This window comes from Ovis aries, chromosome 13, assembly GCF_016772045.2.
Source record: "Ovis aries strain OAR_USU_Benz2616 breed Rambouillet chromosome 13, ARS-UI_Ramb_v3.0, whole genome shotgun sequence".
Taxonomy (NCBI): domain Eukaryota; kingdom Metazoa; phylum Chordata; class Mammalia; order Artiodactyla; family Bovidae; genus Ovis; species Ovis aries.
The window spans coordinates 12,932,396-12,937,847 of NC_056066.1; positions in this window are offsets into that span (position 1 = coordinate 12,932,396).

The following is a 5,452-nucleotide window of genomic DNA, read 5'->3' on the forward strand; positions in this document are numbered from 1 at the left end:
TTTAAATACCCCTTCAAAACATAACAATCTCTACCCTTTGTTATCTGGGTAGTCTCCATTTGCTTTAAAATAAAGATTTTGTAACAAATTAAGAGATGAACTAAGACCTTTTATACATTTGCCTAGCAGTTCGTAAACAGTCAAAGATATAAAATGAACGGGGCAAAAACTATAGCAGAACTTAGGTCTGAAGGCGAGCAGATTTGTGTTATTTTAAGCTTGGTTGCAAATATGGGTAATTTAATAAGACAGTTTGTTTCTAGTTTCCTGGACTATGCAACCCCTGTCTTTTCCTTTTGCTGTACAAATTCAGAGGCCAACCCCAGGTCAACTTTGGAGGACAAGTCCCAGTAATATAAATATGTGTTGCTGGGCAATGTTAAGAATGGAGAGTGAGATCCATGGTTCTGCCCTCTGGCTTTTTATTTCTTCATTTTTGGAGAGAATGTTGATTGAAGTCTTTAAAAGCATTTTAGGTTGGCGGGCTCTCAATTTCTCAGCCCAAGTGGCAATTATCTGGAGAAAAGTAGTTGATTACATCAATATAAGAGTTTTCATCTGGGTTTGCCAAGGCATTATTATTAAAACGAGTTAATTAAATTGACTTAAAGGTAGAATAGCATTTTTATTATGCCTAATGGGTTATGCTATGCCACTGGTCGGCTAGTTGGCATAATTCAAGATGCAGTTGTATGGATCAAAAACAGCAGTGTTCCTGGTGTCCAGAATGGATGGTCTAGTCCTAAGTTCAGTGGTTTGAAGACAAAGACATACAGAAAGCAGTTCTATGAATACTTTAATTACCATTATTTTCTCTTTGCCTATTTCTATATCTCAAACTACTGTTAGAAACTTGCCATGTCTTGAGATCTAGAGGAAGAAGTGAAAGTTGCTCAGTCATGTCCAGCTCTTTGCGACCCCATGGACTATATAGTCCATGGAACTCTTCAGACCAGAATACTGGAGTGGGTAGCCATTCCCTTCTCCAGGGAATCTTCCCAGCCCAGGGATTGAACCCAGGTCTCCTGCATTGCTGTGGGGTTCTAGATGAAGAAAACTGGCAAAATCAGGCTGCCACCCTCCATGTTTTGGCAAACTGCTGTAATTTGTGATACATTCCATGAGTTTGTTCTGAGTATTCTGATGCTTCAGTAAATGCTTCAGTAGCCATGCTATTGATGGAATATCTTTGTGGATAATTAAGAAGAAAAACATTCTGCTTAGATTTTAAATGTATTATGAGAATTTTAGTAACTTATTCACCTTTCCTAATTGGACACATATCAATATTAGCTTGCATTTCTAGTTGTTTTTTCCCCCAAACTTTAAACTTTTTATTTTGTATTGGAGTGTAGCCGATCCATAATGTTGTGGCAGTTTCAAGTGAACAGTGAAGGGACTCAGCCATACATATACATGTATCCATTCTCCCCAAGGCTGGCACATAACATTGAGCAGAGTTCCATGTTGATCTTGCATTTCGGAACAGATATAACTGATAGAAGGAAAACAGGCATGTTAGAAGATATGGTTAGGGTTAAAAAATAGCTTTCAGGTAATTAATAACTTATTTAAGCCATTGAGAGAAATGGATGTTGGCTCTATTTTTCTTGCTGTGCACACCAGGATATTAAAGAGAGGCAGTTTGTTTCAGCAGACTGCTCTGTGGGTTGCTATAAATTGCAGAATCTCTGCCACTGATGAACTTTTCTTAATTTTAGCTGATGAAAATGAGAAAAAATATTGGATGGTAATGCTGAATTTTGAAAAAATAGTAAGGGAAATATGATATGTTATTTGGGCAAGTGATTTATAAACAGAAATATAAGAAATGCTTAAGATGTTTAATAGCAAAATTCAGGGTTAGGGTTGAAGGCTATGAAAGGGCATTTTACTTCCTTTAAAGAACTTTTGAAAAGTCTCATCACTTGAGGGCCTACTTATCTATTGCCTTAAGACCGCAAACTTATCAGAGTTTCTCTTCCAGCCTTTTCCCCATCGTGGCTTACAGACAAAGATCTTGTCACTTGATTTGATGATTTCTTTTTATTAACAGTTCAAGAGGTCATGCTTCCTTTACATTTAAAAAACATTTTTTATTACTCGTGGTTCATAACTTTCTAAGATTTTATTCAGTCTCCAGCCTGGGTTAGCAATTAGGCTATTTGTTCTTTTTTTATTTTTTTTTTTACAAACTTTCCTGAAATGATTATCAGGTGGCATATTGAGTGGAGACCATATGCGGTCTTGTTGATACATCATCTGTGGGTGCAGTATGGCTCGGGAAGTGTGGGGATAATCAGCATGGGTCTGGGGGAAAGATTTCAAGAGTCCTATATGCCTGGAAGTTGGATTATGATACTAACTGACTGAGCGACCTTTGTTCAGACAGTCATTAAATCTACATGATGAAGTCAAGTGTATGTAAGATGTGTGTGTGTGTGTGTGTATGTATGTGTGTGTGTGTGTGTATGTGTGTGCTTAGTCATATCCAATTCTTTGTTACCCCGTGGGCTATAATCTGCCAGGCTCCTCTGTCCATGGAATTTTCCAGGCATAAATACTAGAAAGAAAAGTGAAGTCGCTCAGTCGTGTCTGACTCTTTGCGACCCTGTGGACTGTAGCCTACCAGGCTCCTCCATCCGTGGGGTTCTCCATGCAAGAATACTGGAGTGTGTTGCCATTTCTTTCTCCACCGGATCTTCCCGACTCAGGGATCAAACCCGGGTCTCCCACATTGCAGGCAAACGCTTTACTCTCTGAGCCACCAGGGAAGCTAGAGTGGGTTGCCATTTCCCACTCCAGGGGATCTTCCCAGCACAGGGATCAAACCCACATCTCTTGCCTCTCCAGCAGGTGGATTCTTTACCACTGAGCCACCAGGGAAGCCTAATATGTAAGATGGGGTTGTCCCAGTGTCTTGTGCGGAATATGCAAATAAATGAATACTGGATTCAGTTTCCTTCTCTCTCTAAAATCCTCTGAGACACTGAATCTGGAGGATAGGATGAATCTGTGGGCATTCTAATTAAATGCTGACAATCAAGACAAGGGAAAGAAACAAGAAAAGAAAAATCAGATGTGTAAGTCAAAAAAGCGATTCATTTTTTTAAGCGACACAATTGAGACATTTTTCTATGTTTCACTCATGTATCTCCCTGAGATTGCATTTAAATGTGGCTGACCATTCCCGAAAGGACTTGACTGTCTTTGGTTGACATTTCTACCAGTCATATTTGAGTTCAACATATCCACTTTTAAAAATTTTTCATAGAATATGGCAAGGACAGCAACTTTGGGGAGTTGGCTGTTCCTCTCTGGTTTTATTGATCTGGAATTGGCCCAAGGCCCTCCTGGTGTGCACACACTTGGTTTCTGAACTCAAACAGGAAATGCTAAAGAAGATTCAAACAGAGACGGTAACAAAGTGGTGTTTCCCAAACATGAATAAAATATTGCTTTAAAGTGGAGGGGATTTCCATTGCCAGAAACTTTTTTCATTTCCCTAACCCCGTCAGAATTGTTTTCCCAACCTGGAATTGTGATATTCTACTGACAGGCGCTGATGAAAACTGAGGTGGAGATGAAGAGATAGCTCCGGAGGAGGCACGAAGCCAGAGGTGCACACCCAGGGGAGGGGCGTGGAGTGCCTGAAGATTGTCCAGGTGCCATGGGGCTTGGTGTTCAGAGTTCTTTGTTTTGTTTTTAAAGAATACCTCAGTGGTACCCCATGTCTGTGGCTTCATGACGGTGCTCAGGACAAGGATTTGGCTTATCATGTTCTCCCTCCATCAGACCTGAGCCCAACATCTGGGGGCCGATTTTGCAATCCCGCCTTTACATCACCAGTGAAGAACTCTCTGTCAATATGCAGTACACCAAACAGTGTTCCTTCATAGCATAAATAATTGGCCTGAACATTCTTTGTGGCATTTCTCTGAATGGTACTTTCCATTCAAGATGGAGTGCAATTAAGTAAGCACTTTCTGAAAAAGATCTTGTCATCCAGAAACTTCTCCTCCCAAAGTCCTAAAATTTAACAGGTTAAACACATAAAAGTGGTTCCATAGCTTTTAAAAACAGATGATTAGATATGTAGGAAATAGAGAAATTTATTCTTAGAAGCATGGCAGCTGAGCTCCTTGAAGACTGGAATAGTCTTTGTGAAATACTTAAAGTACTGTGTCTACAATGGGGCTTCCCAGGAGGTGCTAGTGAATTAAAAAATCTGCCTATCTATGCAGGAAAAAATTTAAGAGATGTGATTCGATCCCTGGGTTGGGAAGGTCCTCTGGAAAAGGACATGGTAACCCATTCCAGTGTTCTTGCCTGGAGAATCCCATGGACAGAGGAGCCTGGCCGGCTATAGTCCATAGGGTTGCAAAGAGTCAGACACGACTGAAGTCTGACAGCATGCATGCATACATATCTACTACAGAAACACAACCTAATAAAATTTTGTTTTTAAAATCTAAATGTTGAGCTCTTTGGTAGAGCTGGAAGTCCAAGTGGAATTACTTCACAGATTCTCTATTTCAAACACTTTGTAGTTAAGAGAAAAAAGTACATTTATTAATCAATACTCTGTCTCTTTATTTGAAGGGAATTATTGGGGCTCATGCCCTATTTGTGGTATCTTTTGGGATGACTGAGGAAAATGATGTCTTTAGGGAGAAAGTGGCATGAGGTTAATTTTGTGTTTTTCACCTGCCAGTTCACTTCCCTTTTCAGGCTCATGAAAGCTGCTTTGTGAGTGTGCAAAACATAAAGGACCTGACATGCATATAGCCCAAGGATTAGGATTCCATTTGGTCTTTCCACAAATTAATGGAAAACCCTTCAGTAAGTATGCAGTTCTAAATAAATGCATGAACTTACCAATGACCGTAACCTTCCCATTAGAAAATACAGAGTGTTCCTAATGTCAAACTCCCAAGTTGAATTTTTTTGTGTGCTGAATCTATCTAGACAAGTGTTGGCTTCTTTCTTTCTCTCTTCTTTTGTTGTACACTAAGTTGACAATAGACTAGATCCAAATAGGAAAAGGATTACCCAACGCTGTATATTGTCACCCTGTTTATTTATCTTATATGCAGAGTACATCATGAGAAATGCTGGGCTGGATGAAGCACAAACTGGAATCAAGATTGCTGGGAGAAATATCAATAACTTCAGATATGCAGATGACACCACTCTCATGGCAGAAAGGGAAGAACTAAAGACCCTCTTGATGAAAGGAAGAGGTGAGTGAAAAAGTTGGCTTAAAGCTCAACATTCAGAAAACTAAGATCATGGCATCTGGTCCCATCACTTCATGGCAAATAGATGGGGAAACAGTGGCTGACTATTTTGGGGGGCTCCAAAATCACTGCAGATGGTGACTGCAGCCATGAAATTAAAAGAAACTTACTCCTTGGAAGGAAAGTTATGACCAACCTAGACAGCATATTAA